Genomic DNA, 16668 nt, shown 5'->3' with positions numbered 1-16668 from the left:
CTGGAGCCATGCCAGACTCCAAACCAGTTACGAGTTGTGTCCCACAAGGCTCAGTCCTGGGACCTCTCTTGTTTGGTATATATTTATTGGAGGTACAGGCCAACATGGACGGACTGTGGCTGACCAAATATGCAGATGACTGCGAACTGGCCACCATAATCGACTCTCCAGCCGACACAAGCATCTTCCAAAGGGGCATCATAGAAACAGACAACTTGTGCCAGAGCCATGGCCTTCAGCTGAACAGTGTTTAGAAAGGGGAATGTGCATCCTGTAGTCTGTTCTCCTAGTTGCCAAAAGGGATATTTCCCTCACACACACTAACCCCCTTCAGACAAACACACACACTTGCCATTTGCAGGATTCAAACCCCTACCTAACTATATTATGACACTTGAGACAGACGCATTAGCGGAGTGCGCTATTCGCATTACTGGGAGGTTTTTTTTCTCTTGCTGTACTTATACGGTGCTGACATCATCAGTGTTTAGAAAGGGAAATGTGCATCCTGTAGTCTGTTCACCTAGTTGCCAAAAGGGACATTGTCCTCACACACACTTGCCATTTGCACGATTCAAACCCCTACCTAACTATGTCATGACACTTGAGACGGACGCATTAGCAGAGCGCGCTATTCGCATTACTGGGAGGTTTCTCTTCCCCTGCTGTACTTATAGAGTGCTGACATCATCGGTGTTTAGAAAGGGGAATGTGCATCCTGTAGTGTGTTTTCCCAGTTGCCAAAAGGGACATTTCTCTCCCACAGACTTACACACACACCAACCCCACTCACACACTGAGCATTTGCAGGATTCAAACCCCTACCTAATCACATTATGACACTTGTGACAGATGCATCAGCGGAGCGTGCTATTCGCATTACTGGGAGGTTTCCCTTCTCCTGCTATACTTATAGAGTGCTGACATCATCGGTGTTTAGAAAGGGGAATGTGCATCCTGTAGTGTGTTTTCCTAGTGGCCAAAAGGGACATTTCTTTCCCACAGACTTACACACACACCAACCCCACTCACTCACACACATTGAGCATTTGGAGGACTCAAACCCCTACCTAACTATGTTATGATACTTATGACAGACGCATTAGCGGAGTGCGCTATTCGCATTATTGGGAAGTTTCTTTTCTCCTGCTGTACTTATAGGGTGCTGACATCATCGGTGTCGGTGTTTAGAAAGGGGAATGTGCATCCTGTGGGGAGGCAGACACCAAGCACACTCTGGCTAAGCTGTCATTCCCTAGGACAAACAGCCTAGTGTTGACCTCTACACCCATATGTTTAATTGTCAAATGCGCATTATTTGTTGCTGGTAGACTGTTTGCACATCTTTATTGCCATAGCATTCCCTGTTTGTATGAATAACTTGTGCATCTGTGGAAGATGTTTGCATATGGGAGGGATCCACTATATCACGTATGTCTCTGTAGTCATTTAACTGTGTGCACTGGGCAGACTGCTGTAATGTGGTTGGTTCCTGGAATAACACGTAAAAATACCAGATATGTGTGTCCAACTGCTAAACTGAGATTTGGCCTAAGTGTGTGAGCATGCCCAGTTCAGCCTTCCCATGGCATGTTGTCTGACATATGTCTCATTTATCAAAATGTGTGAGCATGCCCAGTGTGAGCATTCCATATGTTGGACTCTGCAGCCCACCACATTTGTGGATCAGTGTGAACTTCAACAAATATCACCCGTTTATGGTTGTGTGTTGTGTGTCATGTTGTGTAGTTACTGTACAACTGCTTTGTGTGTGAACACAACAGGATTATGCTGTGCCTGCAGTGTTTGCATGGGATACTTTGCATACAGTTGTCAACATCCTTTCACACTGACCTAACACTGTAGTACTGTATAGTGTACTGGTAGTACTTTGACTGTGGTGGACAGTATCCTGGGCTTTAGTGCTATCACTGCTTTACATTTCGATAGTGAGCACAACAGCCTGGTTAGGGGCCTGTTGTGTACATCTGACCATGTTGCATTCTGTTCAGATATGAACTACTTAAACCAGGCTTGTCCAACATTGGTAGTGTATTCCACAACATAGGTGTACATTTGCAAACACTAGCGATGTGCCCTAGTCCATGTCTAATGCTAGTTGGAGAGTGTGTTTGTCCTTCAACACACATTGTAAGTGGAGTTTGCCATGACATATGTCATGGTTAGTATACTGTGCCTCTGTCTACCTGTGACATGACAGTGATACCCAGGATAAAGCTACCATCTCCCATCCACTCATCAAGATTCCTATTGAGGAAGATTGATAAGTGACTCTATGGGTAGCCTGTACTGGGGTTCACTCATGGGTGGGGTGGCTTCTGTGTTATGGATCATGCAGTACAGCTTGTCCTATGTAAGTCAGTGCTGGGGTTCAGGTCTCTCATGTGCATAGCTCACTGCCATTCAGATTGTACAAGGTGCAGCATGTTTATTGATACCAGCAACACAGGCAACACATGGCATCTGTGCAAGCTCTTTGATACTCCTGGTGAGGTACTTTTGGGGACTTTACGGTTGATGGAGATGTCTGCTGAGGTACATCCCACAGGGGCTATTGTAGTCAATTGTACCGCTGATGAAGGATGACTGCAGAGCCACAATGACCTCCCCTTATCTAGATCTGACAACCTTCATGATTAGGTGGGTATATGGTATGTTTCTGTAAACACTACAGCACATGTTTGTCCAATGCAGGATATATATCACCTTGTGTCCCCAGGTCTCTCATTACATGTTAACTACATAATGGGTTAACACCTATGTGGTAATTGGTGGGCACTTACTGTATATCCATGGGGGTTGACTATACACGTCTCTGCAATTAGCTTGCTGACATGGCTATGGCACCAGTTGTCTGTTTCTATGTGGCCCTTTTGTGGGATGCTTGTGTCAGCTGGTGGATCATATGTGGTGAGCAGTTTGTAGTCCTCTGCAAACATGTTCGACACAGTCCTTCCATGTTTGCCTGTACCTATGGGACATATATACCAGACGAGGGAGATCCCAGGACCAAGCCTTGTGGGATGCCAGTTATATCTGGTTTGTAGTCTGACATGGCTGCAGCATGTCTGACCATGTCTGTTCTGTCCTTGGTCTGGTTTGCAACCCCTCTAGTGACATAGGGGTTTATATTTAAGCTGGTGAGCTTATCTATAATGAACACGTAGGGTATTGTATAGAAGCCTTTGCAAGGTCCAGCTACGCTGTGTGGACCACATTGCCCTCATCAATGACCTTAATGACTGTTTCAATTGAGTCAAACATGTTTAGGGGCAGGATCTGCACTTAAGAAAGCCACACTGGGTAGGGTCCGTGTCAGTAGGTCCCCAATATCTTTATGTCTGTGGTACATGCTGATCCTTTCCATAGCTGTGCAGACCGAGCTTCTCAGGATTCTGGGGTAGTAGTTTTCAGTATCCATTCAGGCAACACCTTTGTTGAGAAGGACCACTGTTGTTGTACACTGCTCTTTGGGTACATATTCTGTGGTAAGGCTGACATTGAGCAGTAGTGTGGTTTGGCATTCCATTCATCTTGGAGTCCATGTTGCACTAAGCCCAGGACACCATCTCATACCATTGCTGCTGTGTGTTTTGCTTTGTAGATGTTGGCTGTTACCTCAGCATCTGCAATGTCAGGCGGCCAGCACTCTTCTGGGATAGATATTCTGCATTCTGGGGTTGCACTGCACCTGTCAGAATGTATGTTGGCAATATGTGTGTGTGTTTGTGATATTTGTGTGATTCAGAGCATATCTGTGAATTCCCAACATGGTTCCTACCATCAGTTCTGAAAGCCTTGGGATTATCCTTAGTGTCCTGTACAATTTGTATCTTCATAGGTTCATAGGTTCATACTAGGCTATCCACCCTAGGGCATTTGTTAGCCTAGCCAGAGTGTGTGTGGCTTTGACACCCCTTGCTATGTGAATATTATGGCCATTTATGATTTGCTTTGCTGTGCCTCTGTCTGGACATGACACAGTGAAGACCCCCAGTGTAACTCTACAATCATCCATCCACTTGGCAAGATTCCTGTTGAAGAGTGTCAGTGAGGGGCTCTGCCTAACATGGAGTGGGATTCTGGTCCAGGGTGTGGGGAGCCTCTGGATTATGTATCTGTCCCACCAGCACATCCTATTTCATTATTTGTTGAGGTTGACATCTCTCACTCTCACAGCTCCGATGGATTTGAGTTTTCTGGGGTGGAGCATGTCCATTACTCCTGTGTTGGGCATGGCCTTCTACAACAGGCATGCAATGCCTCTGTGTAGGCAGTATGTGACTGCATTCAGCTGGGGTGTCTACAGCCAGGCAGCATATGACATATATTTGAGACCCTTTATCCTCTTGGTGAGGTACCTTTGCGGTCTTTCTAACTGCTGCAGGTGTCAGGTAAGGTACATCCCATATGAGGCATTGTACTAGATTATGGGTGTGATTAGAGAACAGTATAGGGGCACAATGACCTCTGTTGACGTAGATGTGAATCCTTTCCTGATACGGTGTCAAATGTAGACAGTCTTCCTAGCCACATTGGCAATGTGGGTGTCACATAACAGGTTACTGTCCACTTGTGTCCCTAGGTCCCTGGTTACTCCTTCCATACATAATGGTTTACCACCTCTGTGGTAATTTGTGGTACCTTGTTTGGTATTTGGTGGGAAATTCATACTGTCCAGTGTCTTCAGGACGGCTGGGTGGGGTTCCTGTGTGTGAGAGTGTGGTCTGTAGCATGCTACAGACTGTACAGCAGTCTTGCCTACAGTTAGTTGTACATGGGTGGACTCCAATGCCTTGTGCATTGTCAGTTACCTGGATGTATGGGTGTCTGTGCTGAATATGGATACTCACCCTCCTTTTATGTTTTGTTCCAGGTTTTGGGGCCATGACACATGATACGTGGTATAACCTGGTAGTGCTGGTGTGCAGTCAGGAGGCTTGCAGCAGGTTTCTGTCACTGCACAGACATCGATGTTCTCCATACTGGGGATGGCCTTGGGAGCATGCATATTGGGGTTTTCACATCTGGCATTGGTCAGCATTACCCTTATGTTTCTTTCCACTTATGTTTTCTAGGGTGGTGGGTCAGTCTTTTCAGCCTTGCCTACAAAAGGCTCTATGGAGGTGGCAAAGGCCTTATCCAATATCCAGACGCCCGGGGGGAACAGGCGCAAGCCATCCCAAGAACAGCTCCGTGGCTTGTCAAGCATGACATCCCAAGCAGACAGACATTGGATCCCCTTGGAATGACACCAGTAAGTGTGCCACTAAGACTGATCATTCCGTGTTTGTACTATGGCATTATTCTTGGTAAGGGTAGGATGCTGCAAACGGTGAGTGTCATACCGGCCTGGACTACATAATCAGAGAGCTCATCTATGTCTCTTTTCATGTAGTCTAGGGAGGTACATCTCAGGTCATTCACACCAGCATGGACTATGACTGCATCATATTTCTACTTGCTTTGGAGTGACCTGCATACTTCTGTTATGTGGCGTATTGTGGCAGCCTACAGGCAGCTTACTGTACCCTTTCCCTTGTTCAGTCTGGTGTGCGGGACAGCAGTGTGTCTGACTATGGAGTCACCTATTACAACTGTATCAGGCATGTTGTTTCTCCTTCTGGCCTGTGACTGTTTGGCACACCAGCTTTGTGTACTATGTGTTGCATGTGCTATGTTTGGAGGTTGTTTGATTGGGTGTCTGCTTTAGAGGCCTCTGTTGGTGTGCTGTGTTTATAATTTGTGCCTCCGGGAATGTTTTTCTGTGTTTATGTGTTTGGTTTGCAGTTGTGATAAGTCTATGTGGGACTGTGTTTGTGGTGTGTGTGGTTACCTTCTCCTCCTGACTAGTTTTGGGAGTACTGAGTTGAGGGAGCTCAGCCTCCAGTTTGGATAGATGGTTGCATCTCTCACATATATTTGTATTTCTTGGGTGGAGTTGGGGTTGTCTGTGTACTTGGGGCAGGTGTAACATTGCCTCAGGATTCACAGATTCAACTTGTTGTGGCTGGCCTTAGTGGATTGTATGTGTGGACAGATTTTATTGCCATACTACTGATCAGTGATTACTTCATTGTTTATGTTTGCTCTATCATGTAGTAGCTTCCTCATTCTCTTGCATGGTTTGGTTATGGCTGGTGTCCACCATGCCAGATTCCTGCATGTATGGCATTGTGTCTTCTTTTAATTTAGGATTGCATAATCCAAGCATTCCTGGCAGTGTTCATGGAATGGCTGTATTACAGGTTCTGAGGTGTGGCCCATATTTTGCACATGCACAGGACCTTTAATGGATTCCACATCAGTTTGGAGGAGTGCAAATATTGCTTAACACATGTTTTCCACTGTAGTTTTCTGGCCAGGATTTGTATATCCAGTGTGATTACTCTATGGTCTGGTTTTACCAGTGAGCAATACACTTCTCATCTTGCCATCCAGTACCCATGTTGCTGATTATCACATCCCGTATGCTTACCCCTCTTGTGGGAGTGGTACGTTGTTCCTGGGCCTTTTGGTTTATGGATTCTATGAACTTTTGTCCTACACTGTTGGAGCTAGTATAATGCTCCCAGCCTATGTCTGGGTATTTTCAGTCACCCAATATAATGTGGTTTGGAGGACTTGATATATTCATGTATTCCAGCATAGGCCAGGTGCAGTTCCTGGTGTTGGGACAGTAGTCTGTAGCAGGCTATAAACTGGGGGCAGTTTTAGCCACTGTTACTTGACCATGGCTAGTCCATGCTGCTTTTTGTTGTGGTACCAACATGGGGGTGTGGTTATCCTTGACAATTCTTGCTAGTCACCCTCCTTTTAGTAGCTTGTTCCATGTTTTGAGGCTGTACAGCACAGTATGAGGTGTAACCTGGTAGTGTTAGGGTGCTGTTGTGAGCCTTGTCTCAGTTTTCTGTTACAGCGCAGATATCAACATTCTCCATACTGGGTGAGTTTAGACTGCATGCATCTTGCTGTTTCGACTTATCCCTTATCTTATTCTTATCCCTTCTGATACCTATGGAGATAGGTTTGTGTTTTGAGCCTTACCTATTCAGGGCACACTGTGGGTAACAACAGCCTTTGCCAGTATCCATACGGCCTGCACTGATAGGTGCACGCCAGTCCTAGCAGGTGGTGCATCATGTCATGCTCAGCATGTCATCCCAGACTGGCACACATTGGATCCCCTTTGACTAACTGCGATACTTCAGTCAATTATTGCACTTGATCATCTCATTGTCATGTTGTGGCATGATGCTTGGTGAGGGTAGGATGTTAGACAGGGTCCTCAGGTGTGCATATAGTACATGGTGTTAACACATAGCATTCATGCCTCAGGTGGTGCTGCAGGGCTGCCTCTGTCGGATGCGCATATTACACTTCCCTGTACATGTTTGAGAGCAGGTTGTGTCATGTTAGGCATCCCTGTTACTATATGAGTGAGTCAGAGAGGGGTATCATTCCCAGGGTTCCTACTGAGCCAGTGTATGTGCTATGCGTTGCCTCTTTGCCAAGGCCAGGGCATACTGGGCACGCCTCCTTCTGCCTACTGGGGCAGGCTCAGGTTGTTCCTCCTCCGAGTCACGCACTGCCTGTGATGGCCTTGGCAATGGTGGGGGGCTGTTTGGCCCGGCCCTATGCTGGTCCTGCTGCAGCTGTTTTCGCAAGATCATATTATGTAGCATAGCACATACCATGACAATTTGGGTACATGTAGTTGGTGTGTACTGCAAGGCTCCACCAGATGTGTCCAAACACCGGAACCGTGACTTGAGCAGCCCAAACACACGCTCTATTACATTACGTGTTTGTGCGTGTGCCTCATTATGGCGTTCCTGTTCAGGTGTGTGTGCGTTTCTGATGGGTGTCATCAGCCACGGCTCCAGTGCATAACCTGCATCCCCCACTAGGTGTCCATGGGATGTCCCCATTGGCAAATGTCTGGTACAGCTGCGTCAAATGCCAGATGTGGGAATCATGGTAGCTCCCAAGACAGCCAGCACACACATTCATTATTATGCCCTGGGCATCACACATGACCTGGCAGTTGATGGAGGGGAAGCCCTTGCGGTTGGTGTATGCCCTACCCGCTCACCGCTGGTGCTTTGATGCATATGTGCGTGCAGTCTATTGCACCCACTACCTCAGGGTATTCCGCTATTTGCTGGAAGAGATGCATATTGCTGGCCAATACCTCACGGGCATTGGGGAAATATACATGATCACCGACATGTGCTGACATGGCATCCAGGAACTGGTGCAGTACCCTGGAGGCTGATGCCTGTGATATCCCCATCATATCACCAGTTGGTCTCTGGAAGGTACCTGTTGCTAGTATTCTTAGGCCGACACATACCTTGGTTTCCACTGGGATGGGTTCCCCTCTGTTGGTTCTGTGTGTGAGGCGTGGCCTGCACAGCTCCACTATTTGCTGCAGGAGGTCTCTGTCCACTCTATAGCGCTCTACTATCTCCAGCTCATGTAACCCGTGGTAGGTGACCCTGGGCCTGTACACTCTTCTCCGTCTCCTCACTGTGGGTTGTCTGGCACCATTTGCATTGTCACCACCCTCAGCAAGTCGCCTATGTCTCATTATGACAGCTATGGCAGCCCCTAACATTTCTGCTCTGAGTTCAGCTTTTTCAGTTTTCACTTCTGATAACTTAACTCCTGTCTTGCAGTGTCTCTTGAGAGAAACATCCTGCACTGCTGTTTGCAGAGTTTTAAGTGCTGGGCTGGGCTACTATTCTGTCTGTGTAATTGCCTGAATCTAATTGTTTTCACCTGCTAGCTCCAGCAGTATTCCCTGCTAGCTTCCTACTAAATTTGTTGCTTCTTTTTTCCTTTCTGTTTCCACAGGGTGGAGCCGTGTGTAAACCAGCAGAAACACGCTCACAGTGGCTTACACGCGTGCACACATACTTACACGGTTCAGAATCTGCTTATTCAGATTAAAACGTGTGCACACCCGCGCAAACAGTGTTAAACATCTCCCAACATGCTCCCACATGCTCAGTCTGCCTTACACACGCGCACACTGCCTTACTCGCGCTTCATGGCGCGCACGCAAGATACACATCCAGCAAGAAACTTTGGTGTAGGCAACAGTGTACACCTTCCATTTCTTGACTTTCTCATGCTTAGTTAGTGGCACACCTCTTTCCATGATATCTGTCTGACATCTGTCATGTAACTCTGACCTCCAATGAACTGCATTTCTTTCTACCATTCCCCCTTGTGATGTCACCTATCTCCTACTCTGTTCCTCCCCCTTCTGTAACTCTTACACTACTCAGACTGTGCTCATTTGCTATGTGACAGTGGAATTCAGTATCCTTACACTCATTTGCATCAGATTGCCTACTAATGCTTAGTTACATGTCTTAGACTCAGCTTCCCCCCTTAGCAACCACTACACGATGGCCATGTTGGTTTTGGTCTGCTGGTCCCTGCATTGACATTCCATGTATTGCATAAAACCTACATTTGTAGGTTTAAAACCTTCGTTTTTATGTTCTATACAGCGCAGCCCGTTTGCGCAGGGCTGCGCTGGGTTTAAACATCGGCAATCGCCGAAAAAAAAAATTATATTTTTAATATATTTGCATCAGGTTACTTTGCCAATGGCCACATATTTGGCCATTGGTATGCTGCCTGACACATATTTGTGTGTTTATTTGGAGCTGACATGGCTCCATTGCAGTTTTTGCAGAAACGTACTCAGTTGTCAACTGAGTACATTTCTGCAGCTAAAACAGCTCTTACACGGGCTGTTCTGGGCTTCCTGGATTGCTAATCATCCTCATTTGCATGCTATTCGGCTGCAAGTGAGGTGATTAGCTTATCCACCACTCGTGTAAGAGCCGTTTTAGCTTGTCTCTTACACGGACTTTGGGCTGTTCCTGGATCGCGAAGGCTGCATGGAGTCTTACACTACTCTTAGACTCCGTGCAAGCCTTCGTGAATCCGGCCCCATGTCTCTGAATTCTAGAAAATGTCTAGTCTGTTATTATTACTTTTAAAATATATCTTAGTTTTTTGGCCTCAGATTTAGAAGTTTCATTCAAGCACATGCAAAATAATAAATAATAAATACTAAATAAGCTGCACTTTATAAACATTGTTAAAATAACCATAAACATTTATGTAACTAAGGGCATATAGACTTAATTCATTTTAAATAGGAAATCCCAGACGTTCTTCACTTCTGTTGCCAGCATCTGTAAGCACTCTATTTAATGAGGGCGACAGTGTCCAAACATATCTTAATTTAATACTGGTATGATAGCTGAAAAGGCTGCTAATGGTTTCTGGACTATGTGATGTTAGAAATCATAATATGCCACAAAATGTTTTATGGACTTTTTGGCATATCTTCTTGATATGTGAGTCAAATGATATGTTATTGACAGTAATGCCTAAGTCCTTACATTTGCAAACATTTTATGATGAATATTTTATTAAGTAATAAAGTGTGTATGATGCTCTTGGACAAGACATGTCAATACAAGCAAACTTTGTTATATTTACATTGATATATATTTATTTACTTATTTGTCTTTGTTGATCATAAAAGTTGGACTGGTCTAAGCCCATCTACAGAGTATGCCTGGGTAGAAAATTTCCAGAAAATTACATTTATATTACATACATGAGCAAAAAAAAAAACATTTTATATGCAAATATACTTTACAGTAAAAGTAGTTAGCTTTGGCAGCTATTCAGAAGGTTTACATCTCATATTACAATGCTTAAAGATTTTGTATCACTGACATACCTCTCAACTGTACAGATTTTCGCAGAATGTCCATTTTTTACCTTATATTTTTGATCCATTTTTCATAAAATTGTGGCTTTCTGGCAAATTAGTTGCAAATCATTAAAGACTGAAGTTAGAAAATAATGACAGACATTTGGAGTTTTAGACTTCATACCCTTCAGAAAATTCATGCCAATGCAAAACTTGTTATTCTATCAACTTTCTAAGTTTGTAAGAGCAATATTTAAAAAGTGTCCCTATTTGTACCACTTTATTTATTTATTTATTTATTTCAGTTTGATGACCGGGGAGGTCCACTGGGCTCAGGAGCCCATTTTCAGTGGAGGCCCGGGGTGAAAAGCTCCACATTACATAATAATATAAAAGATAAAACAAAAGAAAATACAAAAGATAAAATTAAAATTAAGGTTCAAAGATACAGATACATAAAGATGCAACAGTCAGCCTGAATGATATAAATACTGGTAGATTGTGATACAGAGACAATAAGAGGTATAGTGTTTACATAACATATGAGTCATATATTGACATATGAGTCAGATATTGACATGGTTGATTAAAAAAGGTTACATAGAGTCTGAGTCTTGTTATGGCAGAGTGGTAGAACAAGCATAAATGTTAGGGAGGGGAATAAAGGGAGAGCAAACTATTTACAATACTTACGTATATACACAAGACAACAGTAAACAGTAAGTAAATCCCGGAACAAAGTAGATGGTAGTAGGAAATAGTATAGAAATACAGTTAGTGTGTATGTTTTTTATGGCTTTGTCCAGGTTTCTTACTCTAAGAGGTTGAGAGGTATGATCATAGACAGTTATATATTTAATAAATAAAACTGTTGGATTTGTCCAGTTTAGAAGGGCCGTTAAACTTTCTTGCAAGTCCTCCCTGTCTTACCTGTTATAACTGTACCCAGCTTAATACCATTAGCACAAATTGATTAAAAAATGTGTTACATATACCTTAAACAAACAGGGTGTAAGAAAAGAACCACAATCATGCCATTCCCTTCTCTTGTGCTTTACTTTGGGGCCCCATTCTTTTTCTGTATTCAGATTACTATTGTGTCAGTCAATTGTTGCAAAAGCCCTGTTTCCTTAGCTTACATAGCAGTTTATACTGAACGATTGCATCAGTGACACCAGAGAAGCCTATGTAAATAACATTTGTCTGCAACCTGTTGTTTAAAGCAGACATACCATTGTTAGATTTCATGGTTACAAGTTACAGTAGACCTTTTGGTACTGAATAGTTATGCAGTTATGTATACATGTATTTGTGTGTGTGTACACACGTGTGAATTTATTTATTTGTTAACAAGTAAATGGGATATTCTAAGGATCCTTTTTGGCCATGACTAGAGAAAATAGGCAAGCAGAGTATGAATTTACAGAGACATATCACTGCCTTCATGCTGCAAATATAATCAATAGATACAACGCAGGAAATGATAAAGATTTAATTTAAAAATATTAGTCACTGCATCCATTTTTCCAGTCTGAAGTTTGGTTTCCTTATAAAAAACAGGTGTAGCTATCTATGATATCCTTCAATCTGGAGTTAGAGTTTATACCACACATGGAGAGCTGCAACACTCTCTTTTGACCACAGACACTATAGCATCCATTTTTAAATGCTGGTATGCAATGAAGAACAATCAGGATTGCTGACCAAGCTTCTTAACACTTTGATCCTAGGGCAGCTGTTCCCTTCAACCCACCCTAACTATACTACTGGAGTATATGATATCAAAAGATTTATTAATTTACTTTATTTTTTACTTTAATTCTAGCTGCACAATTTTCTTTGTTAATATAATGTCATTTGTACCAGAATTTGATATTATCATTGAACAATAATGTGTCATTAATAATATTCATGCCATCTGTATCAATAAAAATAAATAAAAAAATCCTAGTAACACCAGCAGTAATTTTAAGGACATGCTTGAGATACTATTTCTATTTCTGGACCATGTTTTTCCTAAAATGTGTTTAATTACTTTGTTGTTAACAGACATGAAGTCTGCATACTGAATATAATGCACAGAGTCTATACTTCTGGAGTTCATATGGCAGTTAATACATTTTGTTCAGAAAATACACCACAATGCAAGACCTGCTATTCAGCTACGTCCTCCATTAGCACAGTAAACTAAAGCTCTGACTTGTTAATGAGATGCTTTCTGTGCCAAGGGTATGAAGTTTGAATACTTTTACTGCCTTGCAAGTGGAGAGGCTTTCCTATCCATCAATGGTTGTTCTCAGGACTTCTGGACATAGCTGGGAAGCGTACTAATCAGCATTTGGGCAAATTTTTAAATATTACTTTGTCACTTAAAAAGTTAATGTAGCTAAAGGTCTAGCAACAATGCACTTTCTGAACAATAAGAGGAATGAAACTGTAATGTCTGGCATTATTGACTGACTATAATCATCCGTGAGTTTGAAGGGTGAGGAAATATAAGACATCAGGGATGGATTGTAATCTCAGGGACAGGTAAGAGGTATTGAGGTATGTGTCTGTGTTTTGTGCATGTGTGTGTGTGTGTGTGTGTGTGTGTGTGTGTGTGTGTGTGTGTGTGTGTGTGTGTGTGTGTGTGTGTGTGTGCATGTGTGTGGGAGAATGAATGAGGGGGGGGGGGTGCCTGTGCCAATACAATACATGGGCTACCAGCAGTGATTAGTGCAGCATCACAAAATTCAGAGACATGCAAATGAGCTGATAATGTCTTTGCTCATGTCTCTGAACTGCATTTCTCATTGTCACAGAAATAGATCTTTTTGGCTGTAGCTCTTAATGCCCACACTAGGGTTCTTTCTAAAGTTCAGCATGATCTTCTACCTCTCCAGGAAAATACCCAAACATTCTGGAATCCAGACTAAGTACTGGAAATACTCAAATGTTTGTATTTAATTGGGAATTTTAGGAAAAACTATGAAAAAATATCTCCAGGAACACCAGTGCTCATAAACACATCTAACAGCAGCAAAAAGAACACCTCCAAAGTCAGTTGGTTAAAAAAACAGAATATAAAGTTGAGTGCTTTCATTCAAAACATATACTGGACTTCTTCAGAACACATATTAACATCACATATACCAAGCCTAATTAATTAAATTACCATCAAATACTGCAATTATATACCATAGTAAGTACTAAATCACTTTCATAGGATCATAGGAGGTTACTAGGCTAATGGCTCTGGGGCTCCTACAAGTCTAGCCAAGACTTTATCCCCAAAAAAGAAACCTCAGTCAGCACCTGTCACCCCTGTCAATGAGGGACACAGGTGGAACCCCTGAGACAAATTTGTGGTTTCCCATCCACTCATCAGGGTTGCAATTGAATACAAAAATACCAAAAGGCCAAAAATATTAGCTAAAAATCAAGCCATTTTTCAAAATAATTTAAAATACAAATAAATTAAAGAGTCTAGATTGCAAAACATGTTTAATATTAATGTACTCATTCAAACTCAGTGGACTACAGTAAACTCTTAGTTAACCAGCACCCATGGGGCTTGGTAGATGCTGGATAAGTGTAGTTTCTGGTTGCTTGAGAGTTACTATTAAAAATAGATCTGACAAATATGTACCCTATACCATACCATACCATACCATAAACACTGTATTGATTTGATTTTTATAATGAAATCCAGTAATTAAAAGCCTGGCTGGAATAATAATATTTTGAACTTATATTTCCACTAGAAAGTGTGGCACGCGGAATGGTTTTCAGTGGCATACTGAGTAGATTGGAACTAAATGAACTGAATAGAGAGAAAGAGTATGAATGCATGTATGAAAGCAGAAGCGACTGTGTATGAGGGATTAGAGAGATGTATGAAAGCTGAAGAGAGTGTGTGTGTGTGTGTGTGTGTGTGTGTGTGAGATCAGTCAGAGATCGGAGAGAGTGAGTGAATGCATGTATGAAAGGTGAAGAGACTGTGTGTGTGTGTGTGTGTGTGTGTGTGTGTGTGTGTGTGTGTGTGTGTGTGTGTGTGTGTGTGTGTGTGTGTGTGTATGTGTGTGTGTGAGAGACATCGGAGAGAGAATGTGAAATCTGATGCAAACTGAGTATGGCATGAGTGTTGACATTTTTAACAATTTGACTTGCTTGATTTGACTTGTTCTCAGGTTGTGAAGAGAGGGAATTTATTTGTATCTTCCTTTTAAAAACTCTAAAACTGTAAAAACATAAGGTATTTTTCTGCAGGGTGCAAAACAAAGTGTAACACGTGAAAACTGAATTGTTCATACTATACTATTATTTCTTTGATTTTTTTCTGGTTGCTTGAGAGTTGTGGTTACGTGAGTTCTGGTTAACTGAAAGTTTAGTGTATCAGCTTTAAAATACAACTGCCATTTAAGCTCTTTATACTCTAATCTAAAATTGAAATCAGCTCCTCTAATATCTGATTTCTCTTGTTCTAAAATTTAAAAAAAAAAAACACAAAAATGAATACAATTCAAGGTGTGTTTAAATAACACATTTTTGTCAACTTTGATCGTAATTGATCTTTTATGTTTATAAATTCTCTTGGCTAGTTTTCTCGTTGTTTTTTCTATATAGAAACTGCCACAAGTGAACAATCTGTGACATAAGCCGTTCCTATTGACTTGTGTGTAAAATGGACTTCTACCCCTATAACTTTATTCATATGTTTAGCACCATATAAGGGACTGTTTGATATGTACCTACAAGTTTTATATGTTCCACATGCAGAATTGCCTCTAGGTTTATTACTAGTAAGTGACTGAACCTTATCTGAGTGTTCTAACTTGTTTAGGTTGTAACCCTTTTTATAAGTAAATCGTAGCTCATAACATAAAATTTTAAGCATATCTCCATTACCTTTAATAATTTTCTGATTTTCTGTCATTTCCTTTCTAATAGCCAAACTTTCCAACTGATCTATTAATAGCCATAAATAGAATATGGTCTTGTCTGCTTCTACCTTTATCAAAAACATTTTCCCCGTAATAAAATTGAGTAAAATATTGTTCGCTTTTTCTTATTAACCTCTTCAAAAAATCTTTCTAAAATATTCTGATGAAGCTCTTTATGAAATAAATCTTTTACAAATAAACATTCCTCCAAAAACAGATTTTCAATGGATATAAGCCTGGACAGTCTGATAAAATGTTGTCTTGCTATGTTGTTCTTAATTCTAGAAGGGTGAGGACTATTATAATGCATATTACTATTAGTGGTTGTAGGTTTTCTATATATTGTCAAAATAAACTTTTTATGTTTAAGATCTAAAGAATTAAAAATTAGAACTGAACTGCCTAAGGTAAAATTTTAAAAAATCAGTACTTGAATTAAGAAGCATCAACAGTTCATCCAATTCCTTTTTTTCACTCTTTCAAATAAAAAAAATTAATCTACATAATGTTTATAAAATGTTATCTTCAAAAAAGAAGGGAATGTATAAAGGAATGATTTTTCTTGCAAGCCTAGTACAATATAAGCGAAATGCCATTGTTCTACCCCATAGCCACTCCACGTTTTTGGTGAAAAAGTTGATCACTAAAAACAACATTATATCTCAAAACTATATCAAGAAGCAAACATACTGTGTTCACTTTATTATACTTGATGTATATTTGCACAAAAACAACCTATTCCACTCAACTGTTATGCTATGGAATTACAATATACAAGCTGTTAACATCCAATGTAAACAAGAGAGTTTCATCACCTGTAAAAGTGTAATGACTAGGCATGTCCAAAAGGTCCCAAGTTTCATAAATATGAGACTTTAAATTTCATGTCACTGGATTTAAATATTTGTCCAGAAGTAATGCTATAGGTTCCATCTTGGAATCTCTAGCAGATATAATCAGCCTAAAAGGTGG

This window comes from Protopterus annectens, chromosome 1.part0 (assembly GCF_019279795.1).
Source record: "Protopterus annectens isolate FY-2018-M chromosome 1.part0, PAN1.0, whole genome shotgun sequence".
Taxonomy (NCBI): Eukaryota; Metazoa; Chordata; order Ceratodontiformes; family Protopteridae; genus Protopterus; species Protopterus annectens.
The sequence above is the reverse complement of the archived record's forward strand: the minus strand, read 5'-3'. Positions refer to the sequence as shown.